Source organism: Microcaecilia unicolor, unplaced genomic scaffold, assembly GCF_901765095.1.
Source record: "Microcaecilia unicolor unplaced genomic scaffold, aMicUni1.1, whole genome shotgun sequence".
Taxonomy (NCBI): domain Eukaryota; kingdom Metazoa; phylum Chordata; class Amphibia; order Gymnophiona; family Siphonopidae; genus Microcaecilia; species Microcaecilia unicolor.
In genome coordinates this window covers 16,555-41,051 of record NW_021963582.1, presented here as the reverse complement: position 1 = coordinate 41,051, position 24,497 = coordinate 16,555, and the positions used below count along the sequence as shown (strand labels likewise).

General features: G+C 45.1%; 1 protein-coding gene across 1 annotated transcript in view; it reads right to left on the bottom strand.

The window, feature by feature from the left end:
- LOC115459461 (TNFAIP3-interacting protein 3-like) overlaps positions 1-24,497 on the bottom strand; it is a gene marked incomplete at its 5' end in the record, with an annotated part of 87,263 nt that overhangs the window by 47,300 nt on the left and 15,466 nt on the right. The window lies entirely within an intron of this gene.

Genomic DNA, 24,497 nt, shown 5'->3' with positions numbered 1-24,497 from the left:
CTGTGCCCTGAATAAGGCAGGTACAAATCAAGGTAAGGTTTACACATATGTTTGTCTTGTTGGGCAGACTGGATGGACCGTGCAGGTCTTTTTCTGCCGTCATCTACTATGTTACTATGATATCCTGAAAACCTGACTGGCTGGGGTGCCTCCAGGATCAGGTTTGGGAACCACTGGTCTAATATCTATCTATCTATCTATCTATCTATCTATCTATCTATCTATCTATCTATCTATCTATCTATCTATCTATCTATCATGCAAATGGGGGCAAAACAGGCAGAGAAATAAGGGGCAGAAAAAGCTGAGAGTGTACCATGGGGATGGGAGGGGGGAAGAGATAGCTGAAAGTGTTGCACTAGTATGGGGTGAAATCAGGATTGAGGGTGCACCGTGGAGAGGGTGGAGGAAAGATACAATGAGAACTGGAGAGGAGAAAAAATAACAGGTGGGGATGTGCCTGGGGGGAGGGAGAATGAAAGGTGGGGGTATCGCAGGCCAGAGGAGACTTTGGGGGCAGAATTAGGGGCCATGGGAGTTAAAGGGAGCAAGAACTGCAGTTGGAGTAAGGGACTGAACAAGGGGAGGCTGCTTTTAACTCTTAGCCTCCTATTCCTCTGTTCAGTACCCATGTTTATTTAATCATTCCCACAATAAATAATTCAGCTCCCTAATAAATTATTTGTTTGTTGAGCTGGGCCTCTACTCTTATGTGTTTAATGCTGCATATGTCTAGTGGGGGGGGGGGGGGGGGGGGAGAGAAGGGAATGAACATACCACCTTTCTGTGGTTTTTGCAACTACATTCAAAGCGGTTTCCATAGTATATACAGGTCCTTATTTTGTACCTGAGGCAATGCAGGGTTCCTTATATCTTGCTTAACTGTACAAAGAACTTGCCTTGAGTTTAGCCACCCATCTATTTATCCCAACTGACTCTGTACCACCCATCTTGTCCCCATCTATATATCTCAGTTTGGCCCCTCAGCTATATGGTAAGCTGCATTACAGAAAAGCAATAGTATCATATCTGTTATTTGAATGTTCTGTGTTCTTAGTAGACTAGTAAAAAAGCCCCGTTTCTGATGCAAATGAAACGGGGGCTAGCAAGGTTTTCTTCTGTGTGCATGTGGGAGTGTGTGTGTTCCTGCCCTCTCTCCCCTCCCCCCCCTCTGAGTCCTTCATTGTTACAGAGAGAGCGATTTGATTTCCTGCTTTGCTGTTTTCCTTCACTGTTTGTGTTAGAGAGAGAGCGAGGGCGGGGCAGACACTCATGGGGAAACCGGATATCTCTCCCCCTTCACACTTCCGGTTGGAGGCTTCATAGAACGTTGGTGATGCCTTTTATATATAGAGATATTTCATTAGTATTATGCTGATAGTTATTTGAATTTCAGTGCTGTTAAACGTGTATATTTTTGATCCGGTTTCACGGTCGTCCTATTACTGGGTCTCAATTTGCTGCTTTCAAGTTTTCCTCTTTCATTTTACTGTCGTTATGCTGTTGACAAAATTGTAACTGTACAGCCTTGGGTAGGGTTACCATATGGCTCCAGAAAAAGGAGGACGGATTGAGCCAGCCGGGTTTTACTTCCATTGCTTTCAAGCAATGGAAGTAAAACTCGGCTGGCTCAATCCGTCCTCCTTTTTATTATAATTATTATTATTATTTGTTACATTTGTATCCCACATTATCCCACCTCTTTGCAGGCTCAATGTGGCTTACAATTCGTCATGGATACTGAAACAGAAGAGAGTATACATTTGGCTTTACAGAGTGTTTTGGGCTACATGAAGATGAAATACATGATAGTGTAAGAGCAAAAGGCATTATAAGATAATGCTGGATGTATTAAGGGTTGTACAGTTACATGTGTTGCTCATTGTGATATATCTTGTCAAAGAGATAAGTTTTTAATGCTTTACGGAAGTTGGTCATAGTAACATAGTAGATGACGGCAGAAAAAGACCTGCACGGTCCATCCAGTCTGCCCAACAAGACAACTCATGTGTGCTACTCTTGTGTATACCCTACCTTGATTTGTACCTGTGTTCTTCAGGGCACAGACCGTATAAGTCTGCCCAGCACTATCCCCGCCTCCCAACCACCGGCTCTGGCATAGACCGTATAAGTCTGCCCAGCACTATCCCCGCCTCCCAACCACCGGCTCTGGCATAGACCGTATAAGTCTGCCCAGCGCTATCCCTGCCTCCCAACCTCCAGTCCCGCCTCCCACCACTGGCTCTGGCACAGACCGTATAAGTCTGCCCTGCACTATCCCCGCCTCCCAACCTCCAGCCCCGCCTCCCACTACCGGCTCTGCCACCCAATCTCGGTTAAGCTCCTGAGGATCCTTTCCTTTTGAACAGGATTCCTTTATGTTTATCCCACGCATGTTTGAATTCCGTTACCGTTTTCCTCTCCACCACCTCCCGCGGGAGGGCATTCCAAGCATCCACCACTCTCTCCGTGAAGAAATACTTCCTGACATTTCAATTCATAGACCGTTTTCTGGAGCCATATGGTAACCCTAGCCTTGGGTGAATCTCTTCATGAAGGCAGTTAATAAATTCCAATAAATAAATAAAGTTGATCAATTTGGAGGGGCAATTTTTTAGTCCGCACACAATTAAGCAGTGGAATTTGGCGTCAGGGAATGTAGTCATGGCTAACAGCGTTACTGAGTTTGAAAAAGGGTTGACTAAATTGGGTCATAGACGCCTCGTGGGTAGATAGATTGGGCTTCTTCATCCTGTTGGAGAGAAGATGCTGAATTATAAACCATTAGCACAACTCAGCTTGGTGGTGAACCACTTTTGCCCCTTTTTGGAACACACTTCCAGGACAGCTGGAGCAATGTCGCCACCCTGTGGCCATGTCTGGAAACACTTTCAAACCATAACATACATACAAACATAGTAGATGACGGCAGAAAAAGACCTGCATGGTCCATCCAGTCTGCCCAACAAGATAAATTCATATGTGCTACTTTTTATTTGTACCTGTCCTCTTCAGGGCAAAAAGTAATAAACAGAAATAAATCAAAGCATAGAAAAGAAAATAAGATGATACCTTCTTTATTGGAATAACGTAATACATTTTTGATTAGCTTTCAGAGGTAACCCTTCTCCTTCAGATCGGGAATAAGCAAATGTTGACAAATATCAGAATATATCAGTGAAAGATAAAAGCATTCTAATGACAGTCTCATAGGAGAAGGGGGGCAGGTAAGAAACATAGCACAGGATTTGAACTCACTCGTGTAAGATGCATGGCATAAAGAGAATATGATTTTTTTTTAATTATTTATTTTCCCTCCCCAGTGCTTGGACACAGGAAAGAAGGAATCCCCACTTCTAAAAGTGAGGTGACGTTTAATCGCCTGAGGCAGTGCCTCCTTGTTCCCAGTAGAAATGGTAATTACTAATCAGCCATGTATCATGCCTATCATATTTCAGTCATGAAGAAGAGCGCGTGGGCTGCCAGATGTGCCTATTAAAAGTGCAGCTTAGTCAGGCCTCAGGCAATCACTCTTAATTCTCCTGGGAGAGGGAAGGTGCAAGAAGACTGGACAGATTTTGCATCCACAGGAAAAAAAGCGAACAGACCTGTGGGTTCACTCTTTTTGCAATGAATGTAGGATACTGAATCCATGTCCAGCGTCACAGTGTGTGTTAAGTACATAAGCATCGCCATGCCGGGACAGACCAAGGGTCCATCGAGCCCAGCACCCTGTCACCGACAGTGGCCAAAAGAACAAGCAATTTGTCCCGCCCATCCTAGAAACACTGTATTATTCCCTCGTCCATTCAATAACATTCTATGGCTTTTTCCTCCAGGAAGCCGTCCAAGCCTTTTTTGAAGTCCACTAAGTTAACCACCTTAACCACCTTTTCCGGCAGTGAATTCCAGAGTTTAACTACGCGTTGAGTGAAGAAAAATTTCCTCCGATTCGTTTTAAATTTACCACACTGCAGCTTCATCGCATGCCCCCTCGTCCTAGTATTTTTGGAAAGCGTAAACAGACGCTCCACATCGACCCGTTCCGTTCCACTCATTATCTTATAGACCTCTATCATATCTCCCCTCAGCCGCCTTTTCTCCAAGCTGAAGAGCCCTAGCCGCTTTAGCCTTTCCTCATAGGGAAGCCGTCCCATCCCCTGTATCATCTTTGTCGCCCTTCTCTGCACCTTTTCCAATTCCACTATGTCTTTTTTGAGGTGCGGCGACCTGAATTGTTGTGGTAGATTCACGGCTCACTTCAGGTGTCACTATTCAGGTTTAACTATTCTGAGGTTATTCTGCCCTTTTCTTGCTTTTACCGCAGTCTGTTTGGATTTAACTCGTGTCTTTTCAAGGTGAGCTACCTCCCTGACCCTGGAGAATTGATAATCTAGTGTATCTGAAGCAATGGAAGGATAAGTGACTTGGCCAAAGAAGCAGCAGGCAGGATTTGAAGCTGACTTTGCTGGGTGTCAGCCCAGTGCTCTAAGTCCAAGGCCACTCCTCCGGTCTGCTAAACTGACCTAGGTTGCTGTTATCACTCCCTTTTGCAGACCCTGCTCTGCACTTGTCAATGCTTTGTCTATACTCTGTATTCCCACCCCTCCCCCAATGCGTCTATACAGACCCATCTCTTGAACTTCACTTCGTACATCTGAGGAAAAGCCAGGGCCCCAATAAATCGATTCGTCTATTAGGTATACTAAGTAAAGAATTATGTGTGAGCTTAAACTACAAAGTCAGTCCATCCTTCACACTTTTAAAATACTAAATGAGGAGAAAAACACTTCAGTGGCTTTTACCGACTAACTAGAAATGCTGGACAGCCTTACAAAAGGCACATCATCAGTCAGAAAAAAACTCTTTCATGGTACTTACAAAAGCAGCAAATGTCTTTAAATATCCTTAAATGTCCATATGGCTATCATATATTTCTCAGCAGTTATAGAGGGGCATAATTGAACGAAAACGCCTATCTCCATGGGCGTTTATCTCCGAGAACGGGTCAGTGAAGGGGCGGACCGAACCGTATTTTCGAAAAAAATAGACACCCATGTTTTATTCAACAATGTGTGAGCTGGGCGTTTTTGTTTTTCAGCGATAATAGAAAATGAAAGCGCCCAGCTCAAAAACGAATAAATCCAAGACATTTATTCGTGGGAGGGGCCAGGATTCGTAGTGCACTGGTCCCCCTCACATGCCAGGACACCAACCGGGCACCCTAGGGGGCACTTTTACAAAAACAAATAAAAAGGTCAAAGAGCTCCCAGGTGCATAGCACCCTTCCCTTGTGTGTTGAGCCCCCCAAATCCCCCTCAAAACCCACTGCCCACAAGTCTACACCATTACTATAGCCCTAAGGGGTGAAGGGGGGCACCTACATATGGGTACAGTGGGTTTGGGGGGGTTGGACGACTAATAAGCATTAAGCAGCACAATTGTAACAGGTAGGGGGGGATGGGCCTGGGTCCACCTGCCTGAAGTCCACTGCACCCCCTAACAACTCCTCCAGTGACCTGCATACTGCTGCCAGGGAGCTGGGTATGACATTTGAGGGTGAAAATAAAAATGTGTGAAACATCATTTTTTTTGTGGTGGGAGGGGGTTAGGTACCACTGGGGGAGTCAGGGGAGGTCATCCCCGATTCCCTCCAGTGGTCATCTGGTCATTTAGGGCACTTTTTGGGGCCTTATTCGTGAAAAAACAGGGTCCAGGAAAAGTGTCCTAAATTCTAGCTAAAAACGCATACTTTCTTCCCATTATCGCTGAAATGCGCCCATCTTTGTTCGGCAGATAACCACGCCCCAGTTCCGCCTTCGCCACACCTCTGACACGCCCCCATAAACTTTGTCCGCATCCGCGACGGAGTGCAGTTGAAAACGTCCAACAATCGGCTTTCGATTATACCGCTTTATTCGTTTTTGTGAGATAAACGTCCATCTCCCGATTTAGGTCGGAACTTGGGCGTTTTTCTCGTTCGATTATAAGCTGGATAGTCATTTCATGTACTAAAAAAGCACACATCTTTTCATCTGGAAGCTTGAAATCATTCTCTACGGAGCCATCCGTTTCACATTAATTGTCATAGACTATGAGGAAAGGCTAAAGTGGCTAGGGCTCTTCAGCTCGGAGAAAAGGTGGCTGAGGGGAGATATGATAGAGGTCTATAAAATAATGAGTGGAGTGGAATGGGTGGACGTGAATCCTTTGTTTACTCTTTCCAAAAATACTAGGACTAGGGGGCATGCAACAGTGGCGTTCCTAGATCGCCGATGCGCCCCGCCTCCCGGGTGCAGCGCCCCCCCCAGTGCAGTGCGTCCCCCCCCTGGCGAAAGGACACCCCCCACCCCAGCGAAAGAACCCCCCCCCCCCCGGGTGCACGCCGCTGGGGGAGGTGCTGCTTGCCGGTCAGCTTCCTTCGTTTCCATGCTCCCTCTGCCCCGGAACAGGTTGTTCCGGGGCAGAGGGAGCATGAAAACAAAGGAAGCTGACCGGCGCGCGGCACCCCCCCAGCGGCGTGCACCCGGGGCGGACCGCCCCCCCCGCCCCCCCCCCCCCTTGGTACGCCACTGGCATGCAATGAAGCTAGAAACTAGTAAACGTAAAATGAATCAGAGAAAATATTTCTTCACTCAACATGTAATTAAACTCTGGAATTCATTGCCAGAGAATGTGGTAAAATCGGTTAGCTTAGCGGGGTTTTAAAAAAAAAGTTTGGATAGCTTCCAAAAAGAAAAGTCCATAAGCCATTATAAAGATGGACTTGGGGAAAATGCACAGCTTATTTCTAGGATAAGCAGCATAAAATGTACTTTTTTGGGATCTTGCCAGGTATTTGTGACCTGGATTGGCCACTGCTGGAAACAGGATGCTGAGCTTAATGGGCCTTCGCTCTGTCTCAGTTTGGCAATAATTATGTTCTTATAAGCTTCCAGTATCCTTTGTGTGATATATAAGCCAAAACACAGTAGCTATCAAGAAACGTCAGTGCACTACTACGGTCCGTTTAAGGTTATTCTGCGACCACCAGGCTCCACCCCCTAAAAAAGCAAAAGTAAACCATGGTTTTTAGGGTATATCTCTGATCCATTTTGTGGGTAAATTTTTATCACAAACGAGGCACTTCAATGTCGAATGCTAAGCAGCAATTGCATAACAAAATCTTGTTGCCAAACTTCCATTAGGTGTGACCACTTATGCCAGGTTCAAGGTGGTATTTATATGTTTAACCGCCTAAGGCTGAGCCATGAAAGCAGTGTACAGCTACAATATTATTTCACAGTAAAACTTTAAATGAGGGAAATGAAGGCTCTGTTTGTAAGGACAGAGGAAGGTCATTCTGCATTGTGGTCTAACCATACTAAACATTGATTTCCAGAATGTACAAAGAGAAACATTTAAAAACAAAGGGACTTTTAATAAATGTTGTTGACTAGAACACAGGGCTCGTGTTGGGGGAAATGGCGACAGGTAGAGGGATAAGAATTGAGGGGAGCCCGTATGTAAAATCTTAAACACCAGCATCACAATTCAGAAGCCAATGTTCAGCTCTCAGTAAAGGAAGTCACATGGTCGTACTTCCTGGAGTTAAAAAATCAATTTCATAAGTACATAAGTATTGCCACACTGGGACTGGGTGTCCAAGTGGCAGATAAAGTTCAATGTTGACAAGTGCAAAGTGATGCATTTGGGTAAGAGGAACCCAAATTACAGCTATGTCATGCAAGGTTCCGCGTTAGGAGTCATCGTTGATAAGATGTTGAAACCTTCTGCTCAGTGTGCTGCGGCGGCTAAGAAAGCAAATAGAATGTTAGGTATTATTAGGAAAGGGATGGAAAACAAACACGAGGATGTTATAATGCCATTGTATCGCTCCATGGTGCGACCGCACCTCGAATATTGTGACCAATTTTGGTTGCCGCATCTCAAAAAAGATATAAAGGAATTGGAGAAGGTGCAGAGAAGGGCGACGAAAATGATAAAAGGGATGGAACGACTTCCCTATGAGGAAAGGCTGAGACGGTTAGGGCTCTTCAGCTTGGAGAAAAGGCGGCTGAGGGGTGATATCATAGAAGTCTGCAAGATAATGAGCGGAGTAGAGCGGACAAATGTGAAGCGTTTGTTTACACTTTCAAACAACAATAGAACCAGGGGACACAAGATGAAGCTAGAATATGGTAGATTTAAAACAAACAGGAGAAAGTTTTTCTTTACTCAGCGTGTAGTTGGACTCTGGAACTCGTTGCCGGAGAATGTAGTGACAGTAGCTAGCCTTACGGAGTTTAAGGGGGGTTTGGACAGATTCCTGAGGGAAAAGTTCATTGAACATTATTAAAAATCATTTTTGGGGGGGGTGTGCCAGATTCTTGAAGCCTGGATTGGCCGCTGTCAGAGACAGGATGCTGGAATTGATGGACCCTTGGTCTTTTCCCAGTGTGGCGGTGCTTATGTGCTTATGCTAATGGGACAGACCAAAGGTCCATCGAGTCCAGTATCCTGTTTCCAACAGTGACCAATCCAGCTCACAAGTACCTGGCAACATTCTGCATTAACTACAGCCATCTGATCTCACTAGGGAACTCACAGATGCCCTTAAAAAGCGCATTACAGTAGTCCATAAATGATGATACGCAGGTCTATGGCTGGCATATATTGACATGCCTATATGTCCATAACTTAAAGTATCCTCAAAGTTGGTGCCATGCTCATGACCTGCCCATGCTCCCCATGTCACACTTACATGTTATGTTATAGTCTAGTGTGTAGGGCATTTGGAGTTGAAACTGATGCTAATCAGAGTGGGGAACTAGTCTAAGGGTTAGTGTATTGAGCTAATGTCCCTAGAGAATTGGGTTCAATTCCCACTGCAGCTTCTTGTGACCTTCCACAAGTCACTTAACCCTCTGCTACCCTAGCTACAAAAAAAACACCTTAGATCATGAGCCCACTAGGGACAGAGAAAGCACCTACATACGATGTGAAAATGCATGCGAACTGCGTAACTGGACACACTCACACTTATAGGATTGCTTATATATCCAAATATGAGACCTAGGAAAATATCATACAGCAAAGTTCATTGGATAAGACGGATCATCTGTTACGTGGAACCTGGGTTCTTCACAAGCCTAGTTTTCACAGCTGTCCAGGAGAGTCCCCATTCTGATAGTGCAGCGTGCTCTCAGCCGAATTTCCCCATCCTTTGGTCTTGGTCTGTATCTGACATCAGGAGTAGGGGAAGGAAGGAATGTACATAAGATCCATAGTGCAAACCTCTTAAGTGCATCCTTTAGAAAGAGCTGAAACGACTGATATGAAGGACCATGGAACGCAGGTGCGTTCAATGGATTTTGATGCACTTTCTTTCCTGTTCGATGCCTTTCTTCATTCTAGGTATGACTGCTGTAGTGTTATTCATGCAGCGATTGCTAAAAAAAAACACAGCAGCCAGGCTGATATTTGGTAAAACTTGATTTGAAAGTGCCAAACCCCTCCGAGAAAAACTGCATTGGCTCCCAATCAAAGAACGTATTACCTTCAAAATCTGCACCCTGGTCCACAAAATAATCTACGGTGAAGTCCCAGGCTACATGACGGACCTAATAGATCTACCAAGCAGAAACAGAACTGGATCAGCACGAGCATACCTAAACCTCCAATTACCCAAACTGCAAAGGACTCAAATACAAAGCAACCTACGCATCCAGCTTCTCCTATATAAGCACCCAACTATGGAACTCACTGCCAAAAGCTGTGAAAACAACCTACGACCATCTAAACTTCAGGAAATCACTAAAGACCAACCTGTTCAAAAAGTCATACCCTACCGACCCAACATAAACACCTACACTCTGCAACACAGCAAAACCAAAGCTCGTAATGGACACTATATAACCTCTCCTCTCTTCGATCCCCATTGTGCCTGAACCTTAATCGACCACAACCTCACCATGTATTTGTTTCTCTACCGGACTTGGCGAACGCCTTTACGGTACTATATAAGCCACATTGAGCCTGCAAATAGGTGGGAAAATGTGGGATCCAAATGTAACAGATAAATATAATCTCAGAAGACTGCAGACGTTGCAAAACACTGCCGCCTGTATACTTTGCCGAGCATCCCACTTTGGTCACGCTTCACCCCTCCTTCAGCAGTTCCATGGGCTACCCCTTGAATTTAGGGTCAGATTCAGAATTCGTACATTAACTCACAAGATTCTTCACACTGCTTCTCCTACATATCTTTCCTCACTAGTGATCCAGCATACACTGTCCCGTGTCTTACGTTCTCTTAAAGATAATAGATTAGTCCCCCCACACCCTTCGAGGGCTAGATGCGTTCTACTTTATTTCACCAGCTTCGTGGAACTCGTTGCCACAAGACCTTCAACTTGAAATATCCTGTTCATCTTTTTGCGTCTATTAAAAATCCACCTAGTTCATAAGCTTTCCATACATAGATGTGGGCTGTTTCTGCAGCCGTGGGTTAGGGCTGGATTTCGGTTGTGTCATATGAATGCCTGTGTTGTCCGAATTGTGTCTGTATGTTTGAGTATTTAGCTTTCTCAATGGAGTGGGTGTATGTTTTTCAAACTGATCTTTGTATGAATGAGTTAGTGTTTAATAGATAAAGTCCATCTGCTCTTTCCTATCTGCAATTGGCGTTCCTTTACGTCTTATGTCTAATTACTTTTTAATTGTAAACCGCTTTGATTTGCCTGCAATGAAGGCACTATATTAAATGTAATAACCGATATATAATCCTAGAAAGGGCTTAGCTGAATGGAGGTTTATTTATTTATTTTAAAAAAATGTATCCTGCTTAAACCTAAGCAGTTTACAACAATAACAAAAAAACCTACAGAAATAAAATCACACGTGAAATAAACCTTTTGTACACACAGAGGCAAAAACAACGAAGAAAACCAGAAGGAAATATTCCCTTACATAGGGGTCCTTTTACTAAGGTGCGATGAAAAATGGCCTACGGTAGTGTAGGTGCAGGTTTTGGGCACACAGCGATCCATTTTTCAGCGCGCCTGAAACCCTCTCCCCTCCTCTTCTGTCCAGAGTCCCAAGCTGGACACCCCGGACTCCTCCAGATCAGTGGGTGAGCCAGAATCGATTTTTAGGTGGGCATTATTTATTTTCTTTAAAAAAAAATGTTTAAATCGCAGTGCAGGCAATTTACAATCAAATAGAAAATGACACCATATATTTCACAGTAAAAATAAACTAACCCAACCAAATATTCTCTCTCTCTCTTTCTTTCTTTCTTTCTCCTTTGCCATTTCTTTTCGTTTTCCTCCCTTTTCAGGGTCCCTCTTGTCATCTCTAGGTTTTACTCCATTTTTGCCCTTGAGTCCAGCTTGAAGGACACTGATTTCAAGTCCTTGATGCAGGCACAGGCCGGCTGAAAGACGTTCAGTCTCATGTTTTTTAAGCAGGGGACTGGAATTTGGTCTGTAGAACTGGTACCTGTGCTTTTATTTTATAAATATTATAAATTTATTGTGGTTATATAAGAACATAGGAGTAGCCATACTGGGTCAGATCAGGGGTCCATCTAGCCCAGTATCCTGTTTTCCAAACAGTGGCCAAGCCAAGTTGCAAGTACCTGGCAGAAGCCCAAATCGTGGCAACACTCCATGCTACAAATCCCAGGGCAAGCAGTTGTTTCCCATATCTGTCTCAATAACAGACTATGGACTTTTCCTCCAGGAATTTGTTCAAACTTTTTTTTTAACCCAGATACGCTAACCACCGTTACTACCTCCTCCAGCAAAGAGTTCCAGAGCTTAACTATTCATTGAGTGAAAGAATATTTCCTCCTATTTGTTTTAAAAGTATTTCCATGTAACTTTCTTGACTGTCCCCTAATCTTTGTACTTTTGGAATGAGTAAAAAATCGATTTACTTCTACTCATTCTACAACACTCAGGATTTTGTAGACCTCAATCATATTTCTCCTCATCCGTCTCTTTTCCAAGCTGAAGAGCCCTAACCTCTTTAGCGTTTCCTCATAAGAGAGCAGTTCTATTCCCTTTATCATTTTGGTCACTCTACTTTGAACCTTTTCTAATTCCACTATATCTTTCTTGAGATATGGTGACCAGAAAACGCAGTACTCAAGGTGTGGACGCATCATCGAGCGATACAAAGGCATTATAGTATTTTCGGTCTTATTCACTATCTCTTTCCTAATAATTCCTAGCAGAGGCATAGCTAGGTGGGGCCACGGGAGCCTCGACCCCCGCAAATTTCATTCGGGCCTGCTGGTTGGGGTCCCCAACCCCTGTCAGCCGAAGCCTTCTTCAGCGCCGTTTCGCTGCCTTGCTTTTTCTTCTTGCTGACGTCCTGTGCACTTTTCTTTATGTGAAACTGAGCAGGATATTGGAGAACAGGATACTGGGCTAGATGGGCCACTGATCTGACCCAGTATGGCTACTGTTACGTTCTTATGACAGCTGATGAATGTCTGATAGACTGATGAGGTCCAGGCATGATCCAGCTGGCAGCAAAATTCAACCGCCCTCTGCATAGATACGGGGAGACTTTCTCATGTAGAGGTCCTGAAAATTACAAGTTCTCTGCCCAGGACTATCTGGATATGGTTTCAAATGCAGCCAGGAAGAGACAGATTCATAATCGGCTCTGGTGAAGCTGTTGTTTTACATCGGCTGGTTTTCATTCCTCCTGACGCAGCCTGAATTCTGGCAAAACGTGGCCATGTCGGGCACTGGTTTGTGAATCCCGGGAGCTTTGAACAACCAATAAGTGAACTATTTTTCTACATAGGGTCTCTGCTTCCTTCATCTTTTCCACGTTGGATCTAGTGAATCAGTTGCCTTCTTGTTTCCTTAGAAATTCAACGGTACTATCCAAATAGTTCCATTGATTATCTGTTTCAGAGGGATCGCTCAGGGTGGCCAGGTGCTGCTACGTAGATAAGTCCTTTTAAATCAACCTCATCCCATACAGAGTAGCCACCTGTGGGGTGGAGACCCCATATCAGCAGTGGGAACTGGGCTGATATCATCTAAAGACACATGAGATTAGGCCAAGATCCCTGCCCGGGTTGCAGCTGTGTGTTAAACACACTGATAGCCATATTATTCTCCTACAAGGGAAGGGAGGAATCACACAGATAACATTTGAGGGGCTGCTACTGTGCCCCTGTATCGCCTTCACCCGTCGCAGTGCGAGACAGCCAGGTCGCTGCATTCATAGCTCAAAGAAGAGAAGGCCTGTCGCTGGCTGCCCCGTCTGACGCTGTCGTGTGCCACTGACTGACCCTACCAGGTCAGAGGCCATCTCTCTTTTTCAGTTATATTAGAGACAATCCAAAAATGATATACATATAAATCCCAAAGAGATAATCTCAAAGAAAACAAAGGCCTGGCTCTGTGGTAATTGTATATTAAAGTCTAAAATGTAGAAAATATACAAATTAGTTTTACTGGATTGCACTTGTATCATTTGTGGTCTATTAAATATCGCATATGATCACAGCCTGAGCAGATGGCAGGTCTCCTGTGCCTGAGCAGGTCTCAGATATAACCCACCAGGGGCATCTCTGGGACACTAAGCTTGCAAACTGTGCATTTTAACAGTCAGTGAACGCAGGCCCAAAGCGCAGAATCTGCACAAGCAATGGTGCCCCCGGGAGTCTCTGGATTCTCCCTGGATCCTGTGAATCTTCCGATCCAGACCGTGGCTACTTCGGAGAGGTTTCTTTCTTCACTGCTCGACCTGTACAAGAAAGATACAGACAGACAAGATTACCATCCAAACGCCTGTCCTGATATTGTCATCCAGTCAAAAAATGTAATAGGTTAGTACAATAAAAAGGTATCTTACCTCTCTTTTATTTACATTATCTTTTATTTCTGTTTGCTCTTAACCAGCAACCACAGACTGTGGCTCTACCCAAAATAGAGAAAATGAATTCTGAGTTTGGCCATGAGGTGTCACTGGTACATGTGAACTTGGATTCCCTCCCTCCCCCCCAAGAAAGAATGGCATGCCTAACCTTTAGCAGAATCACTTTTTTTTTTGTTTTGTTACATTTGTATCCCGCGCTTTCCCACTCATGGCAGGCGGCTTACATGGGGCAATGGAGGGTTAAGTGACTTGCCCAGAGTCCCACTAGCAACATTCTATGTAGAAGTCGGCCCTTGCAGATCACCAATGTGGCTGCCGCGCAGGCTTCTGCTTCTGTGAGTCTGACGTCCTGCACATACGTGCAGGATGTCAGACTCACAGAAACAGCCTGCGCAGCCTTCTACATGGAATGTTGCTAGTGGAATAGCAACATTCCATGTAGAATCTCCAAAAGTATCTATTTTATTTTTGTTACATTTGTACCTTGCGCTTTCCCACTCATGGCAGGCTCAATGCAGCTTACATATTGTATACAGGTACTTATTTGTACCTGGGGCAATGGAGGGTTAAGTGACTTACCCAGAGTCACAAGGAGCTGCCTGTGCCTGAAGTAGGAACTGAACTCAGTTCCTCAGGATCAAAGTCCACCACCCTAACCACTAGGCCACTCCTCCACTGTTGCTACTATTTGAGATTCTACATGGAATGTTGCTATTCCACTAGCGAAGTCGGCCCTTGCAGATCACCAATGTGGCCGCGCAGGCTTCTGCTTCTGTGAGTCTGACATACAGGAGTCAGACTCACAGAAACAGAAGCCTGCGCAGCTTTCCACATGGAACGTTGCTAGTGGAATAGCAACATTCCATGTAGAATCTCCAATAGTAGCAACATTCTATGTAGAATCTCAAATAGTAGCAACAGAATCTCAAATAGTAGCAACATTCCATGTAGAATCTCCAATAGTAGCAAAATTCCATGTAGAATCTACAAATAGTAGCAACATTCCATGTAGAATCTCCAATAGTATCTATTTTATTTTTGTTACATTTGTACCCTGCGCTTTCCCACTCATGGCAGGCTCAATGTGGCTTACATGGGGCAATGGAGGGTTAAGTGACTTGCCCAGAGTCACAAGGAGCTGCCTGTGCCTGAAGTGGGAATCGAACTCAGTTCCTCAGGACCAAAGTCCACCACCCTAACCACTAGGCCACTCCTCCACTGTTGCTACTATTTGAGATTCTACATGGAATGTTGCTATTCCACTAGCGAAGTCGGCCCTTGCAGATCACCAATGTGGCCGCGCAGGCTTCTGCTTCTGTGAGTCTGACATACAGGAGTCAGACTCACAGAAACAGAAGCCTGCGCAGCCTTCCACATGGAACGTTGCTAGTGGAATAGCAACATTCCATGTAGAATCTCCAATAGTAGCAACATTCCATGTAGAATCTCAAATAGTAGCAACAGAATCTCAAATAGTAGCAACATTCCATGTAGAATCTCCAATAGTAGCAAAATTCCATGTAGAATCTACAAATAGTAGCAACATTCCATGTAGAATCTCCAATAGTATCTATTTTATTTTTGTTACATTTGTACCCTGCGCTTTCCCACTCATGGCAGGCTCAATGTGGCTTACATGGGGCAATGGAGGGTTAAGTGACTTGCCCAGAGTCACAAGGAGCTGCCTGTGCCTGAAGTGGGAATCGAACTCAGTTCCTCAGGACCAAAGTCCACCACCCTAACCACTAGGCCACTCCTCCACTGTTGCTACTATTTGAGATTCTACATGGAATGTTGCTATTCCACTAGCGAAGTCGGCCCTTGCAGATCACCAATGTGGCCGCGCAGGCTTCTGCTTCTGTGAGTCTGACATACAGGAGTCAGACTCACAGAAACAGAAGCCTGCGCAGCCTTCCACATGGAACGTTGCTAGTGGAATAGCAACATTCCATGTAGAATCTCCAATAGTAGCAACATTCCATGTAGAATCTCAAATAGTAGCAACAGAATCTCAAATAGTAGCAACATTCCATGTAGAATCTCCAATAGTAGCAAAATTCCATGTAGAATCTACAAATAGTAGCAACATTCCATGTAGAATCTCCAATAGTATCTATTTTATTTTTGTTACATTTGTACCCTGCGCTTTCCCACTCATGGCAGGCTCAATGCAGCTTACATGGGGCAATGGAGGGTTAAGTGACTTGGCCAGAGTCACAAGGAGCTGCCTGTGCCTGAAGTGGGAATCAAACTCAGTTCCCCAGGACCAAAGTCCACCACCCTAACCACTAGGCCACTCCTCCACTGTTGCTACTATTTGAGATTCTACATGGAATGTTGCTATTCCACTAGCGAAGTCGGCCCTTGCAGATCACCAATGTGGCCGCGCAGGCTTCTGCTTCTGTGAGTCTGACATACAGGAGTCAGACTCACAGAAACAGAAGCCTGCGCAGCCTTCCACATGGAACGTTGCTAGTGGAATAGCAACATTCCATGTAGAATCTCCAATAGTAGCAACATTCCATGTAGAATCTCAAATAGTAGCAACAGAATCTCAAATAGTAGCAACATTCCATGTAGAATCTCCAATAGTAGCAACATTCCATGTAGAATCTACAAATAGTAGCAACATTCCATGTAGAATCTCCAATAGTATCTATTTTATTTTTGTTACATTTGTACCCTGCGCTTTCCCACTCATGGCAGGCTCAATGCAGCTTACATGGGGCAATGGAGGGTTAAGTGACTTGGCCAGAGTCACAAGGAGCTGCCTGTGCCTGAAGTGGGAATCAAACTCAGTTCCCCAGGACCAAAGTCCACCACCCTAACCACTAGGCCACTCCTCTGCTGATCTTCCCAATTGATTTTAAAAGGATGCCAACACTTCTAACCTGGCTTAGAAGTGTCCGTGTCCTTTTAAAAAAAAATCCAGGTACCATTTTAATTCTAGCTTTGAAAATAAAATCAGACAGGAAGACCAGCCCTGTAAGAGTGATTCTGCTACAGGACAGGGTTGTTGGAAGCCTGATAATGAGATGAACTCACTTTTTGTTCTTTCCTTAACTAATGAAGTGCTTTTCAGTACAAGAATTTTGAAGTGAGTATTGAGGCTGCTGAAGAAGCTGGACTCAGCGAAACGGACGGCTCCGTTGAGAACCCGTGAGCCTGGGACTGAAAAATGCTACAAGATAAGTGTTTTTTTGAGATTTAAAATTTGGAAGTTGTGAGCAGCCAAAAGAAAATACTTTTAATTATAATTTTGAAAAAAAAAGTAAAGGAAAAAAATATACACGTAAAAGCATTATAGTGGTTAAAAATAGGGATTTTTTATATTGACCTATGATGTTCGTCTCTTGTGAAGCTTTTTAATGTGCTTAAATTTTGGCGATTGAAACCACTGAGACCATAAAATAAACAAGAAGAGGGACATGATAAAAATTAATGAATGAATGTTTGAAGTGGGACTGAAAAACAGAGTTGAATCGGTGAGTAACACAATTGCTCATAAATTCTGAAGCTAGAGATTCTAAAGATTTAAAAGGTGCCAGGGGAGTTGGAGGCGTGAAGTTCGGATCGCCAGGGAGTCTTCAGCTGGTGGGGCTTGGGGATCCCCGGCAGCTGGTTTGTGGGCCAGGCCCACCCGTGGCTATGCCAGTGGAGCACAGCACAGCCACTGAACCAGCATTTAGTAGCAGCTACAAGCAAAATTAGTCACTGGAAGATTTGGGTGCTCTGAATCGGAGGAAGAACCAGGACGGACCAGTTCCATGGACAGCTGATGCAGCATTATAAAGCCAAGATTAGGGATGACCTTTCTATTGAACAGTGAGAATCAGAGGGCAACATGTAATTAAACTCTGGAATTCGTTGCTGAAGAATGTGGTAAAGGCGGTTAGCTTAGCAGAGTTTAAAAAAAGGTTTGGACAGCTTCCTAAAGGAAAAGTCCTATAGGACGGCCCACCCACCAGCCTGCCCGTTTGTCCAGAAATCCGGACAAACGGGCAGATTGGCAAAACCCGCCAGTTGCCCGGACATGTCCTCAAAAAGAGGACATGTCCGGGTAAATCCGGACATCTGGTAACCCTAGCCAAGCCCAAAGCCTCTTTGCTGTTGTATCCCTCCCTTATAGAAGAAGGAAGTGACATCAAAAGAGGGGCGGGACACAGCAGTGACGAGGCTCTGGGCTCGGCAGCTGACAGGATGTGAAAATCGCTGCTGCTGCCTGGTGCTCTCTACTGAAACATGGATGCACATTAAGGTACAGAGCAGGCAGGGGCTCCAAGACTAGGGTTACCATATGTCCGGATTTACCCGGATATGTCCTCTTTTCGAGGACATGTCCAGGCAACCGGGCGGGTTTTGCCAATCTGCCCATTTGTCCGGATTTCTGGACAAACGGGCAGATTGCTAGCCTCCCCTCCCCTTACTTACTACTGCCCTGGTGGTCTAGTGACCTCTTCCGCCTTCGGGGCAGGAAAGAGCCCCCTCTTTCCTGCCCGGAGCGCTGCCCTGCATGCATCCTTCCTGTTCCTGATCTCGGCGCTGATTCAAAATGGCCGCAGAGAGTTGAAGTGACCTCGCGAGACATCAACTCTCACCAGCCATTTTGAATCGGCGCCGAGATCAGCAACAGTAAGGATGCATGCAGGGCAGCGCTCCGGGCAGGAAAGAGGGGGCTCTCTCCTGCCCCGAAGAGGTCACTAAACCACCAGGGCAGTAGTAAGGTAAGGGGAGGGGGGTGACGGGGTGTGTGACAGGGGGAAGGGGAAAATATGATGGGGCGGAGCGAGGGCATGATAGGGGGTGCAGCGAGGGTGTGACAGGGGGCAGGGTGGGGTATGTGGTGGGGGCGGGGCATGTGTCCTTTTGGGGGGACAAAATATGGTAACCCTATCCAAGACAGGAGGACAGATGTGCCAGAGATGCAGGAACGCGGGGCCCTGTGCGACATTTCTAAATACTTTTGCTAGAGTTACTGTTCTGTTTGCTACATGTTGATTGCCTTTGCCGTAGTTACAAATTATAGGTGACCACGAGAAAGACATTAGTAAAATCCACAATCTGAACAACACACCTGGAGTTGGCTAAGTTACTGAGTAGAGAGTTATTGAGTTTTAAAAGTCTGAACTGCTTATTTGGACTTCTAGATATTTATGCAGCCCCAGCCTTGGTTCCCAAATCAATAAATGCATTTGTGTATTCGGGTCCTGCTACGCAGACCACTTGAACAAGGGGTTACACATGAATGACATGTACAGGGATCTGAGGTGAAAACTGAAAGCAGCAAGTGAAGTTTATTTGCAAAAGTTTCTGTTGTCTTTGGTGAGAATATTTCTGCCCCTTGCTCTCTGCATAAAGGAAAATGCATTACAAGACGTATGAGGAGAGACTTGCTGACCTGAACATGTATACCCTAGAGGAAAGGAGAAACAGGGGTGATATGATACAGACATTCAATTATTTGAAAGGTATTAATCCGCAAACGAACCTTTTCCGTAGATGGGAAGGCGGTAGAACTAAAGGGCACGATATGAGATTGAAGGGGGGCAGACTCAAGAAAAATGTCAGGAAGTATTTTTTCACGGAGAGAGTAGTGGATGCTTGGAATGCCCTCCCGCGGGAGGTGGTGGAAATGAAAACGGTAACGGAATTCAAACATGCGTGGGATAAGCATAAAGGAATCCTGTTCAGAAGGAATGGATCCTCAGGAGCTTAGCCGAGAGTGGGTGGCAGAGCCAGTGGCGGGAGGCGGGGATAGTGCTGGGCAGACTTATATGGTCTGTGCCCTGAAAATGACAGGTAAGGTATACACAAAAAGTAGCACATATGAGTTTATCTTGTTGGGCAGACTAGATGAACCGTGCAGGTCTTTTTTTCTGCCGTCATCTACTATGTTACTATGATGATTTTCTGTGGGGTTACACTGCCACCTACTGGCCAAATGCTGCAAATCCACTATAAACTTCTAGCAAGACCAGAATGATTTTACTTCAGCTTTCTCTGTTTTCTGCATTTAAGGCCGAATATTCAAAGTGTTTTGCTTAGGTAATTGTGGGATTACTGGGACTAAGCAAATACTCTAAATTTCAGGGGCTGTTCTCCAGCTACATATTAGGAGTAGCCTCAGAACCAGGAGAGCTGGGTTCAATTCCCAGTGCAGCTTCTTGTGACTCTGGTCAAATCACTTAACCCTCCATTGCCCAGGTACAAAATATGTACTTGAATATAATATGTAAACCACTTTGATTATAACCACAGAAAGGCAGTATATCAAATCCCATCCCGTTTCCCCCTACATGGTTTAGTTTGGGAGGAGCAAATGTTATTAGAGTGGAGGAGTGGCCTAGTGGTTAGGGTGGTGGACTTTGGTCCTGGGGAACTGAGGAACTGAGTTGGATTCCCACTTCAGGCACAGGCAGCTCCTTGTGACTCAGGGCAAGTCACTTAACCCTCCATTGCCCCACGTAATGAGTGGGAAAGCGCAGGGTACGAATGTAACAAAAATAAAATAGACACTATTGGAGATTCTACATGGAATGTTGCTATTTCACTAGCAACATTCCATGTAGAAGGCTGCGCAGGCTTCTGTTTCTGTGAGTCTGATGTCCTGCACGTACGTGCAGGACGTCAGACTCACAGAAGCAGAAGCCTGCGCAGCCAGATTGGTGATCTGCAAGGGCCGACTTCTACATGGAATGTTGCTAGTGGAATAGCAACATTCCATGTAGAATCTCAAATAGTAGCAACAGTGGAGGAGTGGCCTAGTGGTTAGGGTGGTGGACTTTGGTCCTGGGGAATGGAGGAACTGAGTTTGATTCCCGCTTCAGGCACAGGCAGCTCCTTGTGACTCTGGGCAAGTCACTTAACCCTCCATTGCCCCATGTAAGCTGCATTGAGCCTGCTGTGAGTGGGAAAGCGCAGGGTACAAATGTAACAAAAATAAAATAGATACTATTGGAGATTCTACATGGAATGTTGCTACTATTGAGATTCTGTTGCTACTATTTGAGATTCTACATGGAATGTTGCTATTCCACGTACGTGCAGGACGTCAGACTCACAGAAGCAGAAGCCTGCGCGGCCACATTGGTGATCTGCAAGGGCCGACTTCTACATGGAATGTTGCTAGTGGAATAGCAACATTCCATGTAGAATCTCAAATAGTAGCAACAGTGGAGGAGTGGCCTAGTGGTTAGGGTGGTGGACTTTGGTCCTGGGGAATGGAGGAACTGAGTTTGATTCCCGCTTCAGGCACAGGCAGCTCCTTGTGACTCTGGGCAAGTCACTTAACCCTCCATTGCCCCATGTAAGCTGCATTGAGCCTGCTGTGAGTGGGAAAGCGCAGGGTACAAATGTAACAAAAATAAAATAGATACTATTGGAGATTCTACATGGAATGTTGCTACTATTGATATTCTGTTGCTACTATTTGAGATTCTACATGGAATGTTGCTATTCCACGTACGTGCAGGACGTCAGACTCACAGAAGCAGAAGCCTGCGCGGCCACATTGGTGATCTGCAAGGGCCGACTTCTACATGGAATGTTGCTAGTGGAATAGCAACATTCCATGTAGAATCTCAAATAGTAGCAACAGTGGAGGAGTGGCCTAGTGGTTAGGGTGGTGGACTTTGGTCCTGGGGAATGGAGGAACTGAGTTTGATTCCCGCTTCAGGCACAGGCAGCTCCTTGTGACTCTGGGCAAGTCACTTAACCCTCCATTGCCCCATGTAAGCTGCATTGAGCCTGCTGTGAGTGGGAAAGCGCAGGGTACAAATGTAACAAAAATAAAATAGATACTATTGGAGATTCTACATGGAATGTTGCTACTATTGATATTCTGTTGCTACTATTTGAGATTCTACATGGAATGTTGCTATTCCACGTACGTGCAGGACGTCAGACTCACAGAAGCAGAAGCCTGCGCGGCCACATTGGTGATCTGCAAGGGCCGACTTCTACATGGAATGTTGCTAGTGGAATAGCAACATTCCATGTAGAATCTCCAATAGTAGCAACAGTGGAGGAGTGGCCTAGTGGTTAGGGTGGTGGACTTTGGTCCTGGGGAACTGAGGAACTTCAGGCACAGGCAGCTCCTTGTGACTCTGGGCAAGTCACTTAACCCTCCATTGCCCCATGTAAGCCGCATTGAGCCTGCCATGAGTGGGAAAGAGCGGGGTACAAATATAAAAATAAAAAATTTGGATAGGGCTACACCATTAATATTAGCAGCTAAATAGCCATCTTAAATTTAGTCAGATAACTAATGCCATTTGTAATATTTCAGGCAAGCCTTGTCGCTGTTCTGCTACCTCACTCCCTGAATGTAATTTCAGTACACGCTGAGAGGTAATGCTGAACAGTAGAACAGCAGGTAGTGGGTGGGAAAAAGACTTGATTTTGGAGGCAAGCACTGCTACTACTACTACTACTACTATTTAGCATTTCTATAGCGCTACAAGGCGTACACAGCACTGCACAAACATAGAAGAAAGACAGTCCCTGCTCAAAGAGCTTACAATCTAATAGACAAAAAATAAATAAAGTAAGCAAATCAAATCAATTAATGTGAACGGGAAGGAAGAGAGGAGGGTAGGTGGAGGCGAGTGGTTACAAGTGGTTACGAGTCAAAAGCAATGTTAAAGAGGTGGGCTTTCAGTCTAGATTTAAAGGTGGCCAAGGATGGGGCAAGACGTAGGGGCTCAGGAAGTTTATTCCAGGCGTAGGGTGCAGCGAGACAGAAGGCGCGAAGTCTGGAGTTGGCAGTAGTGGAGAAGGGAACAGATAAGAAGGATTTATCCATGGAGCGGAGTGCACGGGAAGGGGTGTAGGGAAGGACGAGTGTGGAGAGATACTACTACTACTACTATTTAGCATTTCTATAGCGCTACAAGGCGTACGCAGCGCTGCACAAACATAGAAGAAAGACAGTCCCTGCTCAAAGAGCTATGTAATAAAAGTGAGCCAAGTATAGGACAATCAAGCCATTGTGACATCACTGATGAGGTTGGCTCTTATTGGTGGACTGAGGCATTATGACATCACACTATTAGCTCTGGTTACAAGAGACTACTACTACTACTATTTAGCATTTCTATAGCGCTACAAGGCGTACGCAGCGCTGCACAAACATAGAAGAAAGACAGTCCCTGCTCAAAGAGCTTACAATCTAATAGACAAAAAATAAAGTAAGCAAATCAAATCAATTAATGTGCACAGGAAGGAGGAGGGTAGGTGGAGGCGAGTGGTTACAAGTGGTTACGAGTCAAAAGCAATGTTAAAGAGGTGGGCTTTCAGTCTAGATTTAAAGGTGGCCAAGGATGGGGCAAGACGTAGGGGCTCAGGAAGTTTATTCAAGGCGTAGGGTGCAGCGAGACAGAAGGCGCAAAGTCTACTACTATTGGAGATTCTAGATGGAATGTTGCTACTACTACTACTACTATTTAGCATGTCTATAGCGCTACAAGGCGTACACAGCGCTGCACAAACATAGAAGAAAGACAGTCCCTGCTCAAAGAGCTTACAATCTAATAGACAAAAAATAAAGAAAGCAATACATCACAGGGAAGGCTGTGGGGCTGGTGTGAACAGTATGTATCAGTCACTGCTCGCTGCAGGTGAAGATCTGCTATTTACAAGGTATGCAGGAGGAACAGTTGTTGGAAGTTTCAGCTAGTGGGGCTTCGGAATCCCTGCCAGCCACATCATAGGTGTGCTGCTACTGGGTGGGCCTGAGTCCAAAGTGGGTGGACCTAGGCCCACCCAGGCCCACCCTTGGCTACGCCACTGCTGCCCAGTTTACTTGCTGACGTGATACCAGAGAACCCAATGACCTCCTCACCTCTCCACAATTAAGGATCCTCTGTGCAGCCCTTCTCTGGAATTTTTCTACCATATCTAACTCTTTTTCTGGACATTTGGCTTCCAGAAGCATTTGCCAGCAGTGGAACCCAGGCTTCCCATGTGGCAGCAAAGATGAACCACAAACGCTGACTGCTCAGTTTCAAATATTAAAGAATGTTATGAGGAAAGGCTAAAGAGGTTAGGGCTCTTCGGCTTGGAAAAGAGACGGCTGAGGGCAGAAATATGATTGAGGTTTACAAAATCCTGAGTGGCGTGGAACGGGTGGAGGTGAATCCGTTTTTCTCTCATTCAGAAAGCACAAAGACCAGGGGACACTCGATGAAATTGCAAGGGGATACTTTGAAAACAAATAGGTGGACATATTTTTTCACTCAAAGAATAGTTAAGCTCTGGAACTCGTTGCTAGAGGATGTGGTAATGGCGGTTAGTGTATCTGGGTTTAAAAAAAACCCTCCAATGCCTCAGGTACAAAATTAGATTGTGAGCCCTCCAGAGACAGGGAAATACCCAGTGTACCTGAATGTAACTACCTGAGCTACTACTGAAAAAGGTGTGAGCAAAATCCAAATAAATACATACATAAATAAATAAAAGGTTTGGACAAGTTCCTGGAGGAAAAGTCCATTGTCATTGAGATGGACATGGGGGAAGCCACTGCTTGCCCTGGGATTGGTAGCATAGAATGGTCCTACTGATTGGGTTTCTGCCAGGTACTTGGCCACTGCTGGAAGCAGGATACTGGGCCG